At 36.0% G+C, this 26103-nt stretch overlaps 1 long non-coding RNA gene across 1 annotated transcript; it reads left to right on the plus strand.

The window, feature by feature from the left end:
- Window positions 1–401: 401 nt before the first annotated feature.
- On the plus strand, window positions 402–19372 carry LOC135966300 (uncharacterized). Its single transcript, XR_012420484.1, has 4 exons — window positions 402–3911; window positions 4065–4121; window positions 17268–17576; window positions 18438–19372. It is a non-coding gene; the product is annotated as an uncharacterized lncRNA (long non-coding RNA).
- The last annotated feature ends 6731 nt before the right edge of the window (window positions 19373–26103 follow it).

Raw genomic sequence — 26103 nt, forward strand, 5'->3', positions numbered from 1 at the left:
GGAAGTATAGTAGCTTCTGCTTCTGGGAGGCCTTAGGGAGCTTTTAGTCATGGTGGAAGGCAAAGCAGGAGCAGATGTCTTTCAAGCAGGAGCAGGAGCAAGAGAGAGAGAGGAGGTGCCACACACTTTTAAACAACCACATTTCATGAGAACTCTACCATGGGAACAGAATTGGGGAATGGTGCTAAGCCATTAATGAAAAAACTGCTCCCATGGTCCAATCACCTCACCTCTCATCAGGCCCCACTTCCAACACTGGGGATTACAATTCGACATGAAATTTGGGCAGACACTGATCCAAACCATATCACTTATGATTAGTGATGTTGAGCTTTTTTTTTTTTTCTTTAACATATCTATTGGGCCATTTGTATGTCTTCTTTTGAGATTTATCTAGTTCTGTGAATATTTATCTTTGCTCATTTATTAATGGGATTATTCATTGTTGTTTTTTTCTGCTGAGATATTTGAGTTCCTTGTATATTCTGGATATAATCTCCTGTCAGAGAAGCTGTTTAAAAATATTTTCTCCCATTTGACAGATTGCCTCTTCACTCTGTTGATTGTCAATTTTGCTGTACAGAAGCTGTTTTAGTTTAATGTAGTGCAATTTGTCTATTTTATTTTTGCTCTTGTGGATTTTGCTCTTGAAGTCTTGCCTGTAAAATAATTGCCTAATGTCCTGAATAGTTTTCTCCATATTTTTTTCTAGTACTTTTATAGTTTCAGGTCTCACATTTAAGTCTTTAATCCATCTTGAGTTGATTTTCGTGTATGAGGAGAGATAGGGGTCTGGCTTCATTCTTCTGCACGAAGTCATCCAGTTTTTCCCTAATGTATGTTCTTGATTGCTTTGTCGAAGATCAGTTGATTGTAAATATGTGGATTTATTCTGGGTTTTTTATTCTGTTCCATTGGACTATGTGTCTGCTTTTTTTGTTTGTTTGTTTGTTTGTTTGTTTTCTTTTTGGACTGTGCATAAGCTTTTCAAATTACTTCCTGAGGCTGTTTCTAAAACTGTTTTCTACCTCATACATAAAGGAAATGGTGAAGTCTACAGGACTGTCCACATAAGATACTCATGTGTCTGCTTTTATACAAACACCACGCTGTTTTGGTTAATAGAGCCTTGTAATACATTTTGAAGTGAGATAGTGTGATGCCTTCAGCTTTGTTCTTTTTGCTCAGGATTGCTTTGGCTATTCAGACTCTCTTTGATTTCATACAGACGTTAGGATTATTTTTTTCTATTTCTGTAAAAAGTGATTTTATTTCTTTTCTGATAGAAATTGCATTGAATCTGTAGATTGCTTTGGGCATTATGGTCATTTTAACAATATTAATTCTTCCAATCTATGAGGATGGAATGTCTTTCCATTTGTTTGTGTTATCTTCAATTTCTTTCATTAGTGTTTTACAGTTTTCCTTACAGATGTCTTTCATGTCCTTGGTTAAATTTACTTCTAGGTTAAATTTATTTTTTGTAGCTATTGTTAATGGGATTGCTGTCTTGATTTCTTTTTTGACTATTCTATTATTGGTGAATAGAAACACTACTAATTTTTATATGTTAAATTTGCTTATCATTTCTAAGAATTTTTTTGGTGGAATCTTTTGGTGTTTCTAGATATACGATCATGTCATTTTCAAAGAGAAACAATTTGATTTTCTCCTTTCTAATTTGGATACATTTTATTTCTTTCTCTTACCTAATTTTTCTGGCTATGACTTCCATTCCTGTGTTGAATAGAATTGGTCAAAGTGGACATTCTTTTGTTGTAGAGGAAAGACTTTCAGTTTTCCTCATTCAGTAAGATGCTAGCTGTGAGTTTGTCATATATTACCTTTATTATGTTATGATATGGTCCTTCTGTACCTATTTATTGAGAGTTTTCTTCATAAAGAGTATTGAATTTTGTCAAATGCTTTTTCTGCATCTATTGAGATGATCATATGGGTTTTATCTGTTTATGTGATGTATCACATTTATGTATTTGTATATGTTGAACCATGCTTGTATCAACAATGAAATCCCAGATGATCATGTGTTATCTTTCTGATGTGCTTTTGAATATGGTTTGCTAGTATTTTGTTGAGGAGTTTTGCATCTATGTTTATCAAGGATATTAGCCTGTAGCTTTTGTTGTTATGTCCTTTTCTGGATTTGGTATCATAATAATGGTGGTCTCATAGAATGAGTCAGGAAGAACTTTAGTTTTTTTGAAATAGTTTGAGGTGGATTGATACTAGTTCTTTCTTAAACATTTCGTAGAATTCTGTAGTGAATCCAATCCTGAGCTTTTCTTTGTTGTGAGAGTTTTTATTACGGATTCAATCTCATTATTCACTATTGTTCTATTCTGGTCTTCTATTTATTTCTGATTTAATCCTGGTAGATTGTATATTTTCAGGATCTTATGTATTCCCTCTTGATTTTCCAGGTTTTATTTTTAGCATATAGTTGTTCCTAATGGAGTCTGAAAACCTTTTGGATTTCTGCAGTATTAGTTTTAATGTCAACTTTTTCAAATCAATATTTACTTATCTGGGTCTTCTCTTTTATTTAATTATTCTAGTTTGTGATTTATCAACTTTGTAATGTTTTTGAAGAATAAATTTTTAATTTTGTTAATCCTTTTAATTTTTTTAGTCTATTTTGTTTAATTCTGCTCTGGTCTTTTATTTTCTGCTGCTAATTTGGATACTTGCTTTTCTTGTTGCTTGATGTGCATCATTAAATTATTTATTTGAAGTCTTTCTGTTTTTTCAGATGTAGGTGCTTATTGCTAAAAACGTTTTTCTTAGCATTGCTTTTGCTGAGATACACACGTTTTGGTATGTTGGTTTTTAAATTTTAATTTATTCCAAGAAATTTTTTTATTTCCTCCACTTTAATTTCTTCATTCAGTAGCATGGAACGTTCATTCCATGTATCTGTATAGTTCCAAATTTCCTTTTTTAATTGATTTCTAGTTTTATTTCATTATGGTTTGAGAAGACACTTGACATGATTTCAACTTTTTAAACTTTGCTGAGACTTATTTCGTAGCTTACCATATGTTCAGTCCTGGAGAATGTTTTATGTGCTTATGAGAAGAATATGTATTCTGCAGGTGCTGGATAAATGTTCTGTAAATATCTGTTAGGTCTGTAGGTATAAAGTTCACTTTTAATCTAATTTTTTGTTAATTTTTTGTTTGGGTGATCTATTTAATGCTCAGAGTGGGGTGCTGCAGTCCCTTACATTGTTGTATTGTAGTATATCTTTTTTTAGATCTAGCAGTATTTCCTTTATAAATGCATATGTTCCAGTGTTGAGTGCCTATGTATTTAGAACTGTTATATTTTCTTGATGGATTGGTATTTTTATCATTATATTCATTATATTGTAAACCTCTTTGTCTTTTTTGATTTTTACTGTTTTTGACTTAAAAGTCTGTTTTATCTGATATAAGTATAGTTACTGCTGCTCGCTTTTGGTTTCCATTTGTGTGGAGTATCTTTTGTCTATCTCTTTATTTTAAGTCTATATGTGTTTTTACAGGCAAAGTGAGTTTCTTGTAGGCAGCATACCACTGGATCATTAAAAAAAATTTATCCAACCAGTTTATATCTTTTTAGTGAATAATATAATTCATATTTGTTTAGTGTTAATATTGATGCCTATGTTTTGTTCCTGTCATATGGTTTAATTATTTTCTGGTTGTTTTTTATACTCCTTTTTCCTGTCTTTTTCTCTTGTTTGTCCTTGTGGTTTGTTGATTTTCTGTGGTGGTACCATTTGAGTCTATTCTGTTTCTAATTTGTGTGTTTGCTATATTTGTGAGTTTTACATTGTTGTGTGTTTTTGTGATAGTAACTGACATCCTTTCACTTTCAGGTTTAGGACTCCCTTGAGCATTTCTTGTAAGGTAGATCTAGTGGCGAATTCTCTCAGCATTTGCTTTTCTGGGAAAGAATTTATTTTTCCTTCAATTATTATAGATAATTTTCTTGAATATAGTGTCTTTGGGTGGCAGTTTTCTTCTTTCAGCACTTTTATTATATCTTCCCATTCTCTCCAGGCCTATAAGCTTTCTGCTAAGAAGTATACTGTTAATCTGATGGGTGCTCCCTTGTAGGTGAGTAGATGCTTTTCTCTTGCAGTTTTTAGAATTTTATCTTTGTCATTGACTTTATGCAGTTTGACTATAATGTGACATGGAGAAAACCTTTTTGCATTGTACTGTTTAGGAATACTGGAACTTCTGTATCTGGATGTCTCAATCTCTTGCTAGACTTGGTACTTCTTAATCTATTATTTCACTAAATAGGTTTTGAAAACCTTCCATTCTCTCCTCGCTTTTGGAGATGATGATAACACATATATTTGGTTGCTTTATGATGTTCCATATAGCATGAAGAATTTGTTCAGTTTTTAAACTCTTTTGTCTTTATTTTTGTCTGGGTGGGTTATTTAAAAAGATCTGTTTTCAAGTTCTGAGATTGTCTTTTTTGCTTGACCTAGTCTATTGTTGAAGTTTTGTGTGTATTTTGTATACACACGTCATTCAAGGAATGCCTCATTTCTAGAATTTTGTGTAGTTCCTTTGAAATCAGTGTCTTCGGTAAATTTCTCATTCATATCCTGAGTGTTCTGCATTTGTTTTCTTTGTATATTTATTCTTAATTATCTTGTGTCTCCCTTAGCTTCTTTAGTTTCACAATTTTGAAATTCTTTTTGGTGATTTCTTGAATTTCCTTGATTGGAATCTGTTTTTGGGGAATTATGGTGTTCCTTTGGAGGTGTTATATTTCCTGAATTTCATGCTTCCTGTGTCCTTCTGTTGATGTCTATGCATCTGGTGTAATAGTTGCTTCTTTCAGTTTTTTGAATTTGATTTTATAGGGGAGAATTTACCAATGCTATATAGCGTTGGTAAGGTATGGCACTTTGACTAATTCTGCATGCAACTGGTAGTGTAATTTCTTATAATTCTTTTTTCTGTAAACAACATCAGTGGTATCTGTGATTTCCTCAATGGTTTAGGATGTAATTACTAGTGGAGGTCATGGTGAAGTTTTGCTTGGGACAGGGATGCCACATTTGCCCATCTTTGTTGGGCTGACAAGCAGAGGCAGCAATAGGCAGAGTTTGCCTGATTTTGGGCCCCAGGGTGGCATATGCTGGTGCTGGTATTAGTGGGACCAGGTGGGCTAATTCTTGGGTCTCCAGATGGTGTGCTTGGATACTGGTATTGGCAACTGTGGGCTGGGCATGTAAGTGGATTCCCTGGTCCTTGGGAAGTCAGCATGCTATGGGTAATGGCAGTAACAGTTGTGATATGACCCTCTGGGTCCTAAGTGGCGTGCACTGGTGTTGTGGTGGCTGTGGTGTGGAATTGCCATCCATGGTGCTAGAATACAGCTTTGACTCTCTTGCTCTCTACAGCAGAGTTCAGGTGGGTAGAAGAGCCCACTCATGGTTTGGATTACTAACAATGGAAATATGGACTGCTGACATTCTCTCAATGATGCTTCCCCTAAAATGCCTAGCTCCTCTGAGCTCCTGGCTGATGTTGGAGGAGCTGGCTGCTTGTTTTTTTCTCCTCCTGTGCCTTAGGTGTTTCTTGTGACTTCTTTCTTGAACTGTAGTGTTTTCTCCTAGATGTTCTATTTGAGGTATGGTTGTCTATTTATAATTTTGGTTCATTCTGGGAATGATTGGGGGGTATCCAGTGTCTCTACTCAGCCATCTTTCACACTGAAAATGTTACACAGAAAATCTTTGCTCCTAATAACATTCTTAACATTAGCATAATTACTTGTTAACTTTATGCAACTACATATAAAATCATATAAAACCTAGTAAAGTTTCAAATTTATTTAAAGCTCTATTTGTTTATGAAAATTATTCTATCAATAATTTTCTGTCAAATTACTGTGCTCCCAAATGACATGTAACATTTGTTTTCCTTATTTGGCTATGACATCCTTTTTTTTTTTTTTTTTTTTTGAGACGGAGTCTCGCTCTGTCGCCCAGGCTGGATGTTTCCATTTGTTTTTCATTCTTAGGACTTGTTTTTTTCTTTTATATTGATTTTGGAATATGTTAACATTTTTAGGCTTCTAAAATAAAAGCATACAACAAGGTATCTTAAGAAAAGTCTTCTTTCCTCCTGACTTCTCTTATTTCTCTGTATCCTTACATGTAATCACTTTAGTTTTGGTTTTCCGCAGTAGGATTTCTTTTTGCAAATATAAGCACCTATGCACATTCATATTTGTGTCTCTTTACTTTCTTTTCAAGACATTAATATATTCTTATTCATCTGGATTTTTGCTTTTTTCACTTAAAAATACACCCTGAAGATCATGTCATGTCAATAAAAATTGTCATCCCTGCTTTTCATAGTGATATAGAATGTTATTGTGTAAATGTAATATAGTTTATTCATCCAGTTCTCTATTGCTAGACATTTAGGTTCTTTCCAATATTTTGTTACTGCAAATAATGCCATAATCAATAATTGTGTATAAAAGATTTTTCTTTTTCTTTGTAGCCAAAGGCAGTTTGGATTATTGCTTGGAAATAAGATTGCTGGATCAAAGTGCATAATGAAATATTTTTAGCTATGCAAGCTAAACGTTTTCAAATTTTCCATCAAAAACTTGTATTACTTTATATTCTTATCCAAAATATATGACATTGACTATTTATCCATGACCAACACAGATGTTGTTAAACTTGAATTTTTTTAATCTGATGGTGACAAATAGGAATTTGTATACAATTTAATTTGTATTTTCCAATTAATAGTTGTATTAGTCAGGGTTCTCTTAGAGAATTAGTAGGATATATATAAAGGGGAGATTATTAAGTATTAACTTACATGATCACAAGGTCTCATAATAGGCTGTCTGTAAGATGAGAAGCAAAGAGAGTCAGTCCAAGTCTCCAAACTTAAGACTTGGAGTCCAATGTTCAAGGGCAGGAAGCACCCAGCATGGGAGAAAGATGTAGGCTGGGAGGCTAGGCCCATCTCTCTTCTTCACGTTTTTCTGCTTGCTTTATATTGGCTATAAACTGATTAGATTGTGTCCACCAGATTAAGGGTGAATCTGCCTTCCCCAGACCACTGACTCAAATGTTAATCTCTTTTGGCAACACCTACACAGACACACCCAGGATTAGTACTTTGTATCCCTCAATCCAATCAAGTTGACTCTCAGTGTTAACAATCACAATAGTTGATTGCCTTCTCAGGTGATTCAGAATCATTTTCGCTTTTTCTTCTTTGAATTTCCTTGCCATATATTTTCCCCATGTTTATATCAATTTATTTGTTTCTTCTTCATTTTTAAGAGTTAAAAAATGGGTAATTAACTTTATTTATCACACAAGTTTCAGATAACATTTTTCCTCAATCATTTTGTTTTTGCTTTGTCTATGGTGTTTTTCCTCCATAGACAATAAAAAATAACTTGTACATTTTTTAATCAATTTTTTTGTTTGTTTTTCTGATGTTGGACATAGTTTAAAATATTTTCTCCAACTTCCAGTTATGAAAGAAATTGCTTATGTTTTTCTCCAAGAATTTGTTTGTTTTTTAAAACCCTTTCAGGTCTCTAATTCACTTGGAATTTATTGTAGTATTTGAAGTGAAATATGGATCTAAATGTACCTTTTTTGCCTCTAAATATTGTCTGGTTGACTCATTTTCTTAATGTCTTTACTTTCCGCTACCTAATAGGTCAGAATACACACACACACACACACAGTACATGTGTGCATATATATATATATATACACACACACACACTTTATCTTATAGTATATATATACACATAATATTTCTATTTCTTAGTAGTTACATTGAAATTTCATTTTGCATTTTGTAAATAACCAATTATATATGAGTAAAAACAACATATAAAAAATTGCAAAAATCATATGATTGTGGAAGTGTTTCTAAATGCTCCAAATCATTGCCAGCCATTTGTATTGTTACCTTAAACTTTTCACTATTCTTATGAAGTATAGTAGTATCTCTTTGTAATTTTAACATGTTTCATTAATGTCAAATGAGGCTGAGCAACTTTTCTTGTATTTATATTTATTTGGAGATCTTCTTTTGAGAAATGCTATTGCATCCTTAAGGAAAGTCTCTGTCTTACCGATTTGGGGGCTTTTCCTCTTTTTCAAAAATACTTTGGATATTTGTTGGTTACATGAACTGCAAACATGTTTTTGAATGTGCTCTGTTGTTCATATTTTTGCTCAGTGTTGTCTTTTGCTAAACATTTGATAAAGTTTCTAAGTTTCATGAAATTAAATTTATCATGCTGGTTCCTTATGGATAGTGCTTTTTGTGTTCTTGCAAGAAATGTTTGTTTGCCCCAAATTAGTGCAAATATTAAATCTTCAGATGAATAAAAATAGAGAGACTTCCCTACCAATTACTTATATAAAGTAATTTTGAAGAATATAACTTCAGGAAGAAGAAAAAAAAGCCCAACAAAATGGCAGTCTGAAATACAAGAATTAATGATCAGCAAATAAAATTGTTAATTGGAATGAAACCTTAACAGACATCGCTGTATAAAATATGAATAATCTCTAGTTTGTAGGATAAGAAAAGAACACTAAAATAATGAAAAATGATATCATGTAAATATGCAGGGAGTTATTAGTGTTAAAATATATTGGGTGGCATGGGGACTAAAATAGTATTTAACTTTAGATTTTGTTAAATTAATTACGGTTTAAAAAAAAGAAAAGCTGGATAATAAATAACTTCCGAAGTTCTAAAATAAAACAATGCATGTGCTCTGACCACAGTGGCAGAGTTAGAAGTCAAGCCATATACTTTTAAAAAACTCATTGGGCGAAGAGGAAATCACAGTGAAATATCTCAAACCAAATGAAATGAAGCTCTGACATAAAACCATGAGTGACAGAACTTAGACAATAACTTATAGATCTAAATGCAGATATAAGATATAAGAAAAAAAGACACAATTAACTGTCTATCTCAAAAAGTCAGGGAAAGAACAGAAAAATAACTTCCCTCCTCCCAAAAAACAAAATAAATAATGTTAAAAGTACAAATTGATGAAATAAAAGGCAAATATATGATAGACAGTACAAAAATAAAAATATTCAGGATTTTGAAAAGATTAATGAAATTGCTAAAACTCAAGTAAGACTTAAAAAACACGGTAGGCACAAATAGCCAATTTTAGTGCTTTAGAAAAGGGAAATCACTCTGGATTCTGTAAGCATTAAAAATATATGCAGATGATGTTTTAATAAGCACATTGTAGGACAGCAGGTAACCTTACGTAAGTCATTTTACATTGAAAGCTGTTTTGGAACATAATCTATTTAAGAAAATGCTTCAACAAGGGAAAGTTAAAAAAATAAGAAATATTTGTTTTGGAAAATATTCTCTCTTTAATAAGGAAAAACAGCTTTACTTAGCTACCAATAAAGGAAAATAAGTTATTCTACATTGTTGAATTTTCAGAGATGGAAAATGGCTGCTTGAAGTGCCAAAATTAATATTTTCTATTTTTATTTGAAATATTTCAGAAATGTGTTATTCTATTTCATGTCTTTGCTTTCCAAAAAATATTTTAAAATTCTCATCTACAGCAATGTTTAAATGATTTTATAAGAATTCAACTACCCTCCACCTGTGTAGATTCCATTATTACCATTTAATGATATGATCTTTAACATATATTGATTCATCTATTCCTCCATCAGTTTGACAATTAAGGCTTCTTAATTTTGGTTTATTTCAAAATAAATTACAGACATCAGTATACTTCTCATCAAATATGTCAGCATATTTATCATCTCCTATTTGTTTTTATTTTGAGGTAAAATTTATATGCAACAAAATCCACAAATCTCAAGTGTACGTTTGCTAATTTTTTACTAATGTATGTACTCATGCAACTCAAATCCCTATAAACTTATAGAATATTATAATTACCCTGAACATTCCCTTACAACCTTTCCTGCTCATTCTCCACCCTCAACCCACCCAATGGCAAAATGTTTAGTTTTTTGCCAACACATATTACTTATATTTATTATTATTTATATTATCTTACATTATCAAATATATTTAGCTACATTTTCAAGGTTGCTTTGGTAATTTCAGATCCTTAAAATTTGTATTGTACAATCCATTCGTTCGTTCCTATAAAAAAGTTCATGGGAATTTCATTAAAGGAGATAAATAAAATAAACACATGAAAAAATTATCTAAATTTTAATTTTATCAACAGAGAAAAATAAATTAAAACCACAATGAGATACCCTTATATAATTCATGAGAATGGCTAAAATTGAGAAATTTGACAACTCCAAAAGTTGGTGAACTTTGATTCAAGTAGAATTCATAGACTATCAGTATAAAAGAGCAACTAATTTTGGAAAAAGGTTTTGAACAAAATTAAACACACATTTAACCTGTGATCAGAAAGGTCATCACAAAAGCGATGAAAGGAAAATATGTCTTCACAAAAATATGTGTTTAATAATGTTCATATCAACTTTATTTATAATAGCCAAAAATCTAGAAATAGCTAAATCCAGAATATTTAGAAAAGTTATCCATCAGTAAGATAAAAGATAAACACATTGTGGGTATATTCAATGGAATACTTCTCAGCAATAAAAAGGAACAAATTACTGATATACATATGGGCATGAATCAACCTCCAAAACTTTATGCTGAATCATGGATGAAGCATACCAACTGAATAGTTTTCTTTTTATGCAAAACTTTATATAGTAACATTTAAAAATTTTTCAAATGTTTATGACCTTTATTTAATTTTATTGCCATGTTGCAAGAACTGGAACCTTTAGTACAATTTGAGATATAACTTATGAGATAGGCATTTTTTTGCCTTACTATCAAACTTATAATAAAAGCATTCAATCTTTTACCATTAAGTATGATGTTACCTGAGAGTTATGTTTTGTTTTTTAAATCAATTTGAAGAAAGCTTCCTCCATGACTTGCTTAGTGAGAGTCTTTACCATGAATGGGTGTCGAATTTTGTCAAATGCTTTTTCTGCATTATTGAGATAATCGTGTAATTTTTGTCTAGTCCATTAATGTGGTAAATTTAAGTTGATAAATGTTAAACTGGCATCATATTTCTTGAGTAAACTCTACTTGGTCATTATCCTTTTATACCTTGCTGGATTCAATTTGCTATGATTTTGCTAAATAGCAACTATTTGTGAGGAATATTGATTTAGAACTTTTACATAATAGCTTTATTGTCTTCTCTATGTTTTGATAGTGTTTGTATAAAACTGGTGATACTTAGTTTTAAAATATTTACTAGAATTCAACATCAAATGTATCTGAGCTTGAAGCTTTCTTTTTGGTAAAAATTTTGATAAAAAATTAATTTTTTAAAATAGATATATGGATACTCAGATCTCCTGTTTCATGTTGTAACCATTTTGGTGGGTTGTATTTTTTCAGATAACTTGTCTTTTTCATTTAGGTTGTCAAGTATGTTAGTATAAAAATTTTGTACTACTCTCTTATTTTTCTTTTAATTTCTATAGAATATGTACTGATAGTTCCTGTTTCATTCTTTATATTGGTGATGTGTCTTCTGTCTTTTTGTCTTGTATATTTATCTTGTCAATCTTTTCAAATAATCAAATTTCAGATTTGTTATTTTTTTCTAGCTTCTTATGTTGGACTCATAGGTTATTGATTTTAGACATACTGTCTTTACTAATAGAAACATTTCCAGTTAAACAACTCCAAACACTAACTTAATCCATCAATTTTTGATAAACTATATTTTTGTTTCCTTAAATTCAAAATGTTTTATAATTTTCCCCTAATTACTTCCTTGACCAATTGATTGTTTAGAAGTGTTTTCTTTAATTTTTAAATACTTGGCATTATTTTAGATAATTTTCATTATTCATTTTGCATTTAATTTCATTGTGGCCGGTAAACATACTCTACAAATTCAATTTCTTTAAATTTATTGAGACTTGCTCTATGGTTCTGCATATGTTTCTGTCACAACAAATATACCATGTACACTTGAAAACAAGAATGATCCTGCAATTCTAGGGTATAGGGAGCTATAAGTATCAACTAGGTCAAGGTGGTTAACAGCTTTGTTCATATCCCGTATGTGTATTTTGATTTTTTTTTTTGTTATTTTTCTATTAACTGCTGGAATCTCCTTCTATGATTTTTGACATGCTTATTTCTCCTTTTCATTCTTTCAATTTTATCTTTATAAATTTCAAATCTCTGTTATTATGTTTTTTCACATATATGGTTATTCTCCGCTTGATGAACTGACCATTTTATCATTGTGATGTAGCCCCCTTTTTCTCTGGTAATATTATGTATCTTAAAGCTTATATTGTCCCATATTATTTTGGACCAATCATCCATCTTAAGTTTATTTTCATAGTATATCTTTTGCCAGGTACCTACTCTAGACCTATTTGCCTTTATATTTAAAATGTATCTCTTGTTGACAGTGTTTGTTTATGCTATTTAATCTATTCTAATAATCTCCACCTTTTAATTGAAGTGCTCATTCTCTTTGACTTCTGTTATTGTCCGAGAGGCCACTAGAGCTTTCTAATTTTCTTTCTTTTTTTCTCTGCATTCTTCAGGTTGAATATTTTCTATTAATTTATTTTTCTATTCAGGAATTATTTCCTATGTTATCTTCATTATGTTATTAATCCCATCTAGCTAATATTTCTTTTATCTTTTGTGTTTTGCAATTCTAGAATTTCTATTTTTAATATAGTTTATATTTCTCTACAGAGGTTTCTTCATTATAAGCATTTCTCTTTTACCTCAATAAGCTTAGTTACAAGAAGTTCTTAAAACTTCTTGCCTTGTAATTCTAAAATTTGAGTTATCTAATAATAGTCTTGATTGTCTTTCCTCATGAAACAAATCAGATTTTGGGATTTTTCACATTTTCCTGGATCTTCATATGTCAAATAATTTTGGGTTGTATCATAGATATTTTGATGATCTATTATGAAGTCTATGGATTCTGTTATCCTATGTATTTCTTCAGAGTACTTTTGTTCTTGTCTTACTGGGCAATTAACTTTTTAGGAATCAAACTATAAACTTTATTTTATAGGTGGGAGCTCAGATAATGTTTCATTTTTAAAAATCTTTACCTGGAATGTTTTAAATCTGCTCTAGGCATGCATGGCTTATTGGTCAGATAATTGGGAAGATTTACACACAAAATTTGAAATTCCAGCTCTCTAGAACTCTTCTTTCTGGGATTATTCTCATCATTTTCCTTTGATAAATTGATTTATCTAAATCTTCAGGTCAGAAAAACTACAGATTTTCTATTGGTATTTTTATGGCATTTTAATAGTGCATGCTATAAAAACCATCAGCTCATTTCTTGCAATCCATTCTTTCAACTTTCAAATTCCCTCCAGAATCTGCCTAATTTTTTTTTTTATTCCCATGCATTCAAATAATGTTTTAAGAAATATTTTACTTAGAGTTTCACATGTTACCTTCAGTGGGGTCAAGTAAGATAGGAGCTTATTCAGGCTTATCAGTATAACTATCATCTCATGTACTCTTAAACTGTTAAACAAGAGTTTTGACCATATTCTAATACCATATTATACAATTCGGCAGAAGATTGATGTTTCCATGAACTGAGAAGATCTGCAACACTTGGGTTATGCATTAAATGGGCTCAGCTTTCTTTTGCCTTTGCTGTTGTTGCTTGGGATTCCTTTTCTAGAGATTTTATCTCTTCTACAATCCTGGACAACAGGAAAACTGGCACCCATCACCATTTGGATTCTTCATAGCTCAGATAACATAATGCCAACATGATTTGAGCTGTGTTTGAAAGCGTAGTTAAAAAAAAAAAAAAAATCATGAGAAAAGTCCTGAAATGGTGCCCCTTGACTACGTGTGATTAAGTAAAATAATTTTGTAACGACTATAATTCTTTATTTATTTTCCTTATTAATTCCAGTTATAGTCTGGCCTTTTATGCTATTAGACAAAAGAACTTTGAGCAAGTCAAAAATGTTAAATCAACAAGTTTTGACTTTATTGATAAGTATATACGTTTTTCTTTTAAGATCGAGGCCAACTTTCTCTCCTTGGGAGAAACATTTTGTTATTAATGTTTACCTACTTAATCTACCTACTGTATTCATCTGTTAGCTATACTCTTAGAAAGATAAAAGAAATACAAAAATAATAATGAAAAATAAATCTTTGACACAAAATTCCCTTAGCCTATTCTTATTGAAATATGTTTTTGAATAAATTTTCATTCAAAATTTAAGGTAATGACTTTACCGAACTTTGTAGTGGTAAATAATAATAAACCAAAAAAATAAAAAATCTTTACTTACTAGCAAGCCTGTTGTCAAAATTGTTCCATAATACCAGCAAGGTTTTAGGGGAAAATTTATTCCCAATGTGGGCTAGTGTTTTCCACAGGAAACAGTGGTTCAAGACTCATACTAATTTTGTCCATGGGAATTTAAAACAAGACACATTTTCGTGGTTTAGGTTACACATAGTCATTTGGAAGCCAAAACCCGACTTTAATATCCCCCAAAGAACCGTGATTTGAAAGGATTCTTTTTCTCAGGGTAGATACAGTTGTAAAAAAAGTATTACTTTTTTAAAAGTGAACATTCTAATTAAAATGAACACCAACACATCAAGCTCCTTTAGAATTGTTCTAAAGGGAAATATTCTGTTCTAATTAATCTTTCATATAAATTCTTTTATTGCTGCTCTTTGATTCAACTGAGCATTTATATAATTTTGGAATAATAAATACCCATGATAAATGAGAGTCATTATACATTATTTTTTTAAGAAGTTGAAAGTCTTTGAATAGTACATTTTAAAAATGTAGGTTTTTAAAACAATTCCAAGCTTTTATGTTTTTGGAATCCTGTCCATAATTTTCTTGACAATTGTAATAAAAATATCATTAATATTTCACTTTAATGATATAGTGCTCTGGAATAAAATTATAATAGAACAAAATTTCTTCTGAAGAGCTGTACCACACCCCATAATCATGCTAAATGAACTCATTATGATTAGTTTTATGAGCCTCAGACACAAAATTAGAGTTTGGGTCATTCTAGAAAAGGAAATCATTTTTATTATTTTAAAAATGATATATTAAAATTTTTCTTCTATTGTTCTCTATAGGTCAATTTGGAAAATCCTGGTTTGTTATCACAGTGCTGCTTATTAACATATTTTCTAGTTCCTTCTTGAATGAAGTTTGAGAATTAATCTTGTAAGTGATTTCTTTTTTTTTTTTTTTTGAGACGGAGTCTTGCTCTGTGCCCCAGGCTGGAGTGCAGTGGCGCGATCTCGGCTCACTGCAAGCTCCGCCTCCCGGGTTCACGCCATTCTCCTGCCTCAGCCTCCCGAGTAGCTGGGACTACAGGCGCCCGCCACCTCGCCCGGCTAATTTTCTTGTATTTTTAGTAGAGACGGGGTTTCACCGTGTCAGCCAGGATGGTCTCTATCTCCTGACCTCGTGATCCGCCCGTCTCGGCCTCCCAAAGTGCTGGGATTACAGGCTTGAGCCACCGCGCCCGGCCAGGTAGTGATTTCTCACTGTGTTCTGCTATTCTAATGAAACTCCCAAATTCAGGTGTCTCTGATTTCAGTTCTATTCCCACATCATAATTTACTTCTCTTGGTACCTACTATTGTAATGAATAGCAAGGGTCTCCTTTACTGAGAAGTTAAAAGACAATTAACTATAGATAAATATTCACAGAAACCTAAATAATATGCCAGCAGGTATAGAATTGCTTGCCTATATCTAAGGCAATTATCTGTTTCAGTGGAGACCAATAACTATCACCCCACCATCCCTACTGAAGAGAGGAGAATGTTCCAGCCTTACCAAAACTGAGAATAAAGTAAGATGGTAATGGTGGAGGCAACAGAAGGGAACCACAGATAAAGAAATTGAAAGAAGACTGGTTGCTAGCATCATCACAAAATTTTGCCATCTATATGCCTCTGGCAGTTGCCTGGATTTTCACATTCACCTTCTGGCACTGGAAGAAGAGAGTATTTATATATTTTTACTTTATTGTTTTTAGTTATTTTGTGCCAGATTGGCTTTTTATTCCATTGAGTCTGAGTTTATTTACAGAGTTGTCTAAAATATATTCTGAGTTTCCAAAACCTTTGCTTTGACTCAGAAACATTGACTGAGTGCCTGCTGTTGCCAGGCATGTTGGCTGGCAAGAGGAGGAAGTCAAACATATAGTTGAGTACTTATGCGACAGGCACTATTCTAAGTGTCTTGTAAAGATACTTTCCTAGGAGTAGTATAATTGTTAGCATCTCTCTTTAATAGATGAGAAAGCTGAGGCACAGAATACCAAAAGTCACATGGTGTTAAGTGGATTTGGGCCCATGTACTCTCCTTGAAATAGGTGTACTGAATCTACTTACACTGTGGTGTAGCTCACAGATAAGATGCAGTCCATGCAGCTAAAAACCTCCCGAGTCCATCTCCCAAGATGCAATCCTTGCAGCTAAAAACCTCCCTCAGACATGGGAGGTTTTTAACTGCAATAATTGCTTTGCTCGTATATTGAGCAAAGTACATTTCTTATATGTGCTTAAAAGGCTCAGTATGTGCCATAAAGGCTAAATATTTAATTCCAAGTGAGGGTTTCGCCTGTGTGATCCCATAGCACCTACATGTCACTTACTCCATCTGTATTCCCCAGAGAACTGTAAGCTCCTTGAGGGCGGGAGTTCTATCATGCATGCAATTATATTTCTATAGAGCCTGTGCAATGAATAAGTATTCCAATATCTATCTGGAGTTAGACTTGGCATCCAATCACTTTTTCTAGTTTAATGACTTGCTAATGGACATGCTACTGAATCTCTTTAGCTCTCTAAAAATGAGAAAAGTACTATTTTTTTAAAATGAGGGCAATATAAATCTACCTCTGATTTGTAGTGAACAGTAAACAAGATGAGATATGCAGAAAGCATGTCACATATATAATGTTCAATAAAATGTTCAATGCAACGTTCCATAAAAAAACCATTGGTTGCCTCTTTTGCAACATTTATTCAACAAATACTTATTTACTGAATAATCCCACACAATATTTATTTTTCACATGGTCTCCCGAGAGAGCTAGTATGCACGATAGTGACATTTTGTTTCTCTTTTGTTTTTCTCTTTTCCAGTTATGGGAGGAGGTCTGTTTCAAGGAGGGCAGGTCTATTCAAACCTACGCCAAAGTTTGAGGAAGCTGAGAGGCTGAAGAAAGAGGCAGACAAACCCAGTTTCTTAGGAGAAAACACTTAACAGAGACTTACAAACAAGAGCTATATTTGTGTCTTCAGCAGTGGTGAGACAAGATGGTGGATCCCCATGCCATTACCCCCCAGAACCAGGACTTATCTAACACACGGAAGGGGTTGTTCAGAAGGGATGTATAGGACAACTGAAGTATGATAACTTCAAGGTTGTTTGACCTAAGAACGGGATTTATGGTAAGTATCTAGTATTACATAAGGAACCATAGATAAACTGGAAATCTTAGAGGCCCTCCCAGAACTGGGGTTAATCAGAAGCCAACATGGTGGATTAGCATCCAAAGTAGACTTGCTTTAGCCTCTACAGAGTCTCAAAAATAATGAAATTCCCTTAAACTTTTGCAATCCCTTTACACATATGAAGAGATATTAAGCCAGGAGTATCTCCCATGCATTGCACAGACTTAAAGCCCTAGCAAAAGCCCAGCTGCTCTACCCTTCCATATGTGTCCTGGGCTCTGCAGCATCACCATCATTGTCTGGTCTTCTCTCTAATTTCTCGTTTTGTTCTGATTCCCAGTCTTAGGAATATCTAGACCTTGACAGAGATTTATATATATTTCATGTGCTTCACCTAAGGTGGTTTGCATTCTGTGTCACACATGGATTCATAGGAGGTCACAGCCCTAAAAACAATAACCACTGATGGGGTTCAGGACACACTACACTAAAATATGCCACCTTGGCTTTGGAGCAAACAGCAGAAACAGGAAGATCACTCTCATCTTCCCCTTGCCCTTCTCCCCTTGTTAGAGTAGGTAATGGGCAGATATGAACAGGGCAAGAAAGGGCTCCCCTTCACAACCAGGAATGTCAAGGCAACCATCAGGTAATGGCCAGGTGGTTGTTACACTGTCTCTCTAAAATAAAAGTTGGTCACAGCTGGCACTAAGGAAAGGCAGCCTCTAAATAGATTGAAGAAACCTGAAACCAGTGATCAGCAGCTTTCTGATAAGATCTCAGGGGTTGGGCAAGTGGGCTCAAGCAGGCACACTAAGAGGCAAAAGTGTAGGGTTTAACTGGTACATGAACTTTTAGGGACATTCAACTGGTAAGGGAAGAACGCCTCAAGTGAGCATGTGCACAACTCCGGTGAACACACCATGCATGTAGTACCTCCCAAGTGCTGGCAGGCCACTGTGCATGCAGACAGCCCACCTCAAGGAAAGAATCTGGGAAGATGTAACACAAGACCCTGGATGCATGCCACCATATAAAACCCCAAGCCAAAGGTCAAACTAGGCACTTGACTCTCTCAAGTCACCCACTTGGCCCTCTTCCAACTGTACTTTACTTCCTTTTGAGAGGCGAAGCCAGCTGGGCTTCTGGGTTGGGTGGGGACTTGGAGAACTTTTGTGTCTAACTAAAGGATTGTAAATGCACCAATCAGCACTCTGTAAAAACACACCAATCACTGCTCTGTGTCTAGCTAAAGGATTGTAACTGCACCAATCAGTGCTCTGTGTCTAGCTAAACGATTGTAAATGCACCAATCAGCACTCTGTAAAGTGGACCAATCAGCACTCTGTAAAATGGACCAATCAGCAGGATGTGGGTGGGGCCGAATAAGGGACTAAAAGCTGGACACCCAAGCGGCAGCGGCAATCTGTTTGGGTCCCCTTCCATGCCATGGAAGCTTTGTTCTTTTGCTCTTCACAATAAATCTTGCTGCTGTTCACTTTTTGGGTTCACACTACCTTTATGAGCTGTAACACTCACCGCAAGGGTCTGCAGCTTCACTCCTGAAGTCAGGGCGAGCACAAACCCACTGGAAGGAAGAAACTCTGGACACATCTGAACATCTGAAAGAAAAAACTCTGGACACACCATCTTTAAGAACTGTAATACTGCAAGGGTTCACGGCTTCATTCTTGAAGTCAGGAGACCAAGAACCCACTGGAAGGAATAAATTCTGGACACACTTTCATTCTTGCCCTGAAACTTTTTAATAAACTTTCATTCCTGCTCTAAAACTTGCCTCAGTCTCTCACTCTGCCTTATGTCCCATTGATCAAATTATTTCTTCTGAGGAGGCAAGAATTGAGGTTGCTGCAGAATGGTACAGATTTGCTGCTGCTAACGCCCTGAAGCACGTCATAAAACCTTCATTCTAGAGGTGCCCCTGTACCCAATGAAAAGAAGTATTCTTATCCTTGAAGACACAGAGGTGCCAAGAAGAATCTGAAAAATAGACATTGTTAAAGTTCCCCAGTTTATTACCATTAGATCATACCTCCTTTGTCCAATCATACTTCCCATAACTGTCCACTTGTCATCAACCATAGCATTAAAATACCCATGTTTCCCTGTTTCTTTGGGTCTTTATTTCCTAGTGACAGCTATTGTGTCACCTAAAATTTACAGTAAATAAATTTGTATACTTTTCCTTGTTAATCTGCCATTTGTTATAGGGGGCTCAGCATGAACCTTGTGATGGGTGAGAAAAAGATAGTACTTCTTTTCTCCCTCTACTACCATTTACTGTGACCTTATTATGTGGTAGGTCCTATGCTAGGCATTTTAAATATAGAATTTAATTTAATCATTATAACACATATGTGTTAGTTACTACTATCATTTCTGCTTTAGAGGAAATATAGAGGAAACTAAATTGCAGAGCTTGTCCAAGGTCAAAATGCTACTAAGTGGGGGAGCATCTATTTTCCCTAAGTCTACCATATGGTCCTTTATCATCATTGCTGAAGATGAGGACATTATCTTCTTTCTACAAGTGTTTAGATGATAGAAAATGGGTCAGTTGAGAAGATGCATTTTGGAGAAATAGAAAGGAAACATAATGAAACCTTTATAAAGTGGTCAAGATGTTTGCTTGGCTCATATAAATCAATATACAAAAGAAAGAATCAGTAGCTTTAGAAATAAATAATTAACAAAAATGGGTTTTGGTGTTCTCCTTTTAACTCCAAATGAGACCAGTTGTAATATTTATAGATAACCTGACCCTAAATAACCTCATCAAAATGCTCAGGAAAAAGGAAATCTTTCTATCTCTTAAAAAGAAAAGAGGGAGTTAAATTTAATTTAAAAATGAAATTCAAGAAATTCCATGACAAAGAGTATAATTTCTGGAATAAAGCAAAATATAGAATCATTGTCAATTGTGTTGTTTATTTTTAATAATTTTAAAACAGTTTTAGATTTACAGCATTTTTGCAAAGCTAGTATAATTTCTATATGTCACACCTAGTTTTCCTACTACTTACATCTTATACTAGTATAGTGTATTTGTCATAATTGATGAACGAATATTGGTAATTGTTCTTGAACTCCACACTTTATTTAGATCACCCCAGTTTTTTTCCTTAATGTCCCTCTTCTGGTCCAGGATCCCATCCAAGATACCACATTATGTTATTTGTCATGTCTTCTGAGGCTCCTCTTGGTCGTGACCAGTTTCTGAGATTTTCATTATTTTTGATGATCTAGACAGTTTTGAAGAGTACTAATATTTTACACAATGTCCCTTAATTATATTTGTCTATTTTTTTTCTTATGGTTAGATAATAGTTTTATTTTTAAGTATGCCAAATAAAGTAGTTGCCAAAAATAAATAAAGTCTGTGATATCAAAAAGTCCCAAACCACCAGGAAATGGAATGAGTTCTGGGTTAAAGGGAAAAGGATTTGACCTTTTTTAGTACTTAATTCTCTAAAGCTATCAGCTTAATGTAATGGACTGAGGGCCATTGCTGTTTAAAATGCTTGGACTTACAGTTAGCTCATGGGGAGAGAGGAAATAGTGGGGATATTTATAGGAACATAAGGCTGTATAAAGAGGTTGATTTGGGGTTAAAGAGTACAAAGTGATGAGTGATATGGTCTGAATGTTTGTCCCCTCGAAATTCATGTGTTGAAACTTAATTTCCCAATTGATAGTATTTGGAAGTGGGGCTTTGGGGAAATTATTAGGTCATGAGGGCTCTGCCCACATAGATGGGATTAAAGAGGCCACAGGGAGAAAGATAGCCCCTTCCACTATGTGAGGTTCCAGCAAGTAGGCATCATCTATGAACCAGGAAACAGGCCGTCAACAGACACTAAATTTGTTAGTGCCTTTAGCCTACAGAATTGTGAGAAACAAATTTCTTTTGCTTAGAAGCTACCCAGTTTATGGTATTTTGGAATAACATCCCGAATTGTCGAATGGACTAAGACATAGAGTATGTAGACAGTGAAGAGATACTTGCAATCAGAGATAGCATTGTGATTTCACAGTGGTTTTTGAGACAGGGCTTTAGACAAAATGAGGATTTTTATCTGCAGAATTCAGCCCTCAGAAAGGAAATTCAGGGCCAGGGTCCTTTCTCCTTTTCTGAAGTTTGTGACAAGACTTTTATCCCAGTAGAGGAAGCAAACATAATTGAGAAATCAAGATAGAGGCCTTATCAAAGTGCCTTTGCAAACATGGCAAGGATTGGGAATAAGTGTGAAATTCTGTATGCCCAGGGGTATGACGTTTGCCTCAGGAAAGCCAAATGTTCAGCTTAAGGGCAGCCAGGTGCATGACACACCCCATCTACCCTTAACATCCTGCCAGGCTAGCTCAGGATTAGATGGTTCTCTGAATGGAGAAGACCTGCTCATCTACTTACTGTTTTGGGTGACTTTAGATATTCTGGGCCAGAGGTGGCAATGTCCAATTTATAAGGAATTGCCTTCCGGGTAGCTCTGGGTATCTAAATATATGATCTATATGTTTATATGTTTTTAATTTCTCTGTGCCTTTATAGGAGCTAGATTTGACTTCATAAGTGAGAAACTTTTACTTTTCTTTTAAATATCAATGGGCTCTAATTGTTCTGAGATCAAGCTCCTTATCAAAGCATGGGTCACGTTTGTATGGATGCTGATCAATTTCTCAGCCTTCCCACTAGTCACTCTCCAGCAGGCACCCAATAATTTAGCCATTCCAACGGAGCTGTGTCTCCTTCAGTTCCCCATGCTTATTTCTCGGCTCTTTGCCTATGAATGTTGCATTTATTCTGCCTAATATGAGTATCCTTCTTTTTCTCTTTCCTGGGCAATTTCATTGATGTCCCTACAGTGTGTGTATATATATATATATATATTTCATCAATTTCCTCACAGCAGTCAAAGTAATCTTGTTATAAATAGAAATTGTGTCATGACACCCCCTGTTTAAACTTACCAGTGACTTTCTATTACACTTAGAATAAAATCAAACTCTTTACCATGTTCTTCAAGGCCCTCTGTAATCGAGGATCTCCCATCTTTCCTTCCCATGTCATGTGCTCCCAGGCTGCAGTCTTACCCACCAGCTTCTGTTTCTAGAGTACACCAGGCTCATTCTAGCTTTAGAGCCTTTTGTACTTCCCTTCGCCTGGAACATTCTTCTTCCATATGTTCCCAGCCTCAGTTACTTCATGTTGCTCACATCTTAGCTAAAATGTCCCATCCTGAGAGATCCATTCTTTGGCCACTATCTGTAATGCTGCTTACTTTTTCCTGTTACACTTTCTACATGGCACCCATCACTCTTGGAATGACCAAGTGTCGGTGGAACATAACTATTAAGCATGTGGCTCCTGGAGCTTGACTTTTTGGCTTTATGCTCTGGCTCAAATAAAAGGCTTCTGCCATCTGATGGACATAGTAGCTGGGGATTAAGGAAGGAGAGAGAGAAGGGCTAGGAAAGAGAAAGTACTGAATAGTGAGTCAGAGTGGGAAAATGTGTTCTCAAGCCTCCCCAAATAAGGTGGTCTCAGCAGAGACACCTGGGAAAGGCCATGGCCTCTGAATGGAGGCTCCTGGTTAGCAATGTGATGTGTGTAAGAGCATTGCCAGCTGGAGGAGCCTGAATCCCTGACTGCAACTCCTTCCAGAGACCGCAAAGTGATTGATGACTGTGCATGAAGTCTGGAGATGGGAGGGCAGCTCTCCCTCTCAAGGCCTTCCAGGTAAAGTCTTTGTAATTGCCTATGGTTGAGCCTCAAAGATCACACATAGGATTTTGGCCTGGAGCTGGACTCCTCAGTTATGTAGATACTAGCTCTAGTTGTTATAGTTTTAACTGTTTTCTAATTGTCTCATGCCACCCTTTGGTATTAATTCCATGAAAGCTGGAACTGTGTTGATTACATTCACACTTCTATCATTAGGGTCTGGTTTAATGTCTAAGGTTAGTTAAGACTAACAGAAATATACATTGAAAACATAGTTGTACTTATGTATATTTATACAAAAATATTTCCTTTTAATGTAAAAAATAAAAGTAAAATTTAAAAAACTGAGCAGCAAAGGCATATCTATTTCCAAAGTGTTAAAACACATTATAAAATATCTAGAGGGGGCTGCCCGGGCTGGAGGTGGCTTGCGTCCTGATACCAAACGTCGTTCCCTCCTGGACCTTGAGTGTGGGGCCGCACGCTGACTAACAGCCTTGGTTAGGCCCAGCAAATTCCCAGTCCCCTGCAGTACCCCAGACTCCTGAGCACCTGTTATGGAGCCCTGGGAATTGCAGGCAACTGGGTAAATCTCAAGACAATCCTGATAGAAAACAGGGAATCAAGGCCGAGGTTGGCAAAAAATGCAATGGAATTGAAGCTGGCATCAAAGAAAGCTTAACGGCCGGGCGCAGTGGCTCAAGCCTGTAATCCCAGCACTTTGGGAGGCCGAGACGGGCGGATCACGAGGTCAGGAGATCGAGACCATCCTGGCTGACACGGTGAAACCCCGTCTCTACTAAAAAATACAAAAAAACTAGCCGGGTGAGGTGGCGGGCGCCTGTAGTCCCAGCTACTCGGGAGGCTGAGGCAGGAGAATGGCATGAACCCGGGAGGCGGAGCTTGCAGTGAGCCAAGATCACGCCACTGCACTCCAACCTGGGCAGCAGAGCGAGACTCTGTCTCAAAAAAAAAAAAAGAAAGCTTAACAAGGAGACCTTTAATTGTAAATATTTAGGAGGGGCAGGGCCAAGATGACCAACTAGAAACAGCTGTGATCATAGGCTACCATGGAAAAGAACTATAATAAGTATATGATTCCTTCACCGGCAAGCAAGGCATCCAGGTTCTCTCATCAGAACTGATTAGGAGGCTGGCGTGATCCACAGAGAGGAAGGAAGAGCTGTGTGGTGAGGCAGCCCATCTGAGAACCACATGGGGCAGGAGAGCCCCCACCCCCAAACCAAGGGATGTGGTGAGTGAGCATGCTATCCAGTCGGGGAAACCATGCTTTTTCCACATAACTGTGCAACCCATGGATCAGAAGATCCCACTCGCAAACCTATGCCCCTGCGGCCTAGCTTCCCAACCCCAGAGCCATGCAGATTCTCAATAGCCTCTCAGCTGGAATCTGCTTAAGCCTACTGAACTCCTGTGGGGAGGGTCAACCAGCACCACAGCTGCAGCTGCCTGCTGTCTAGGTCCTTTGAACTCCTTGAGGGAGGGGCAGCAGCCAGCACTGGGACTCACAACTGCCTAATTTGCAAAGCTTCCTGGGTGGGGGAAGGGCAGCATTCATCTCTATAGCTCCAGACCATGCTTTTCCCCTGCTGGAGCCAGGGAGGCTGGAAGACTTGGTCTCAAGACGTGTCCCCCACAGCACAACACACCAGCTATGGCAGACTGTGGCCAGAGTGCCTTCAGGCCTGACCATGACTCATCCCTCCTCACTGGGTGTGGTTTCCCTGAAGGAACTTCAATAACTCCAGCCAGAGGCTTAGGGACAGAACCTGGATCTCCCTTGGTCTGAGCCCCTAGGGGAAGGGATGGCTGCAGTACCTGCAGACCAGCAGACTTAGCGTTTCCTCCTAGTAGTTCTGAGGAATCTGGGCAGCCCAGAGAAGTGGGTTTCCCACCAGTAAAGCACATACCCTCCACCAAGGGACAATCAAAGTGCTGTTCCCTGTGATGAGTCCTGTTTCCTACGCCACCCAACTGGGTGAGACCCTCCAACAGGGGTTGTCAGACACCCTATACAGGAGCAATCCTACTGGCATCAGGTTGGCGCCCCTCAAGGTCAGTGATACCAGAGTAAGGAGCAGGCATCCATCTTTGCTGTTCTCCAGCCTTCTTGAATGACATCTCCAGGTGTGGGAGTGAACCAGATGAATAGGGCCTGAAGTGAATCCCCAGAAAACCACAGCAGCACAACAGAAGAGGGACCTGACCATTGAAAGAAAAACAGAAAGCAACAACAACAGCATCATCAACTGCAAAAAAAGGCTCCACAAAAACCCCCATCCAAGGGTTAGCAACCTCAAAGATGGAAACTAGACAAACTCACGAAGATGAGAAAGAATAATGAAGAAACGCTGAAAACCCAAAAGGTCAGAGTGCCTCTTCTCCTCCAAATTATCACAACATCTCTCCAGCAAGGGCACAGAACTTTTTTTTTTTTTTTTTTTTTTTTTTTGAGACGGAGTCTCACGCTGTTGCCCAGGCTGGAGTGCAGTGGCGCGATCTCGGCTCACTGCAAGCTCCGCCTCCCGGGTTCCCGCCATTCTCCTGCCTCAGCCTCCTGAGTAGCTGGGACTACAGGCGCCCGCCACCGCGCCCAGCTAATTTTTTGTATTTTTAGTAGAGACGGGGTTTCACTGTGGTCTCAATCTCCTGACCTTGTGATCCGCCCGCCTTGGCCTCCCAAAGTGCTGGGATTACAGGCTTGAGCCACCGCGCCCAGCCAGGGCACAGAACTTGACAGAAGTTGAGATGGACGAATTG

Source organism: Macaca fascicularis, chromosome 11 (genome assembly GCF_037993035.2).
Source record: "Macaca fascicularis isolate 582-1 chromosome 11, T2T-MFA8v1.1".
In the NCBI taxonomy this organism is placed as follows: Eukaryota; Metazoa; Chordata; class Mammalia; order Primates; family Cercopithecidae; genus Macaca; species Macaca fascicularis.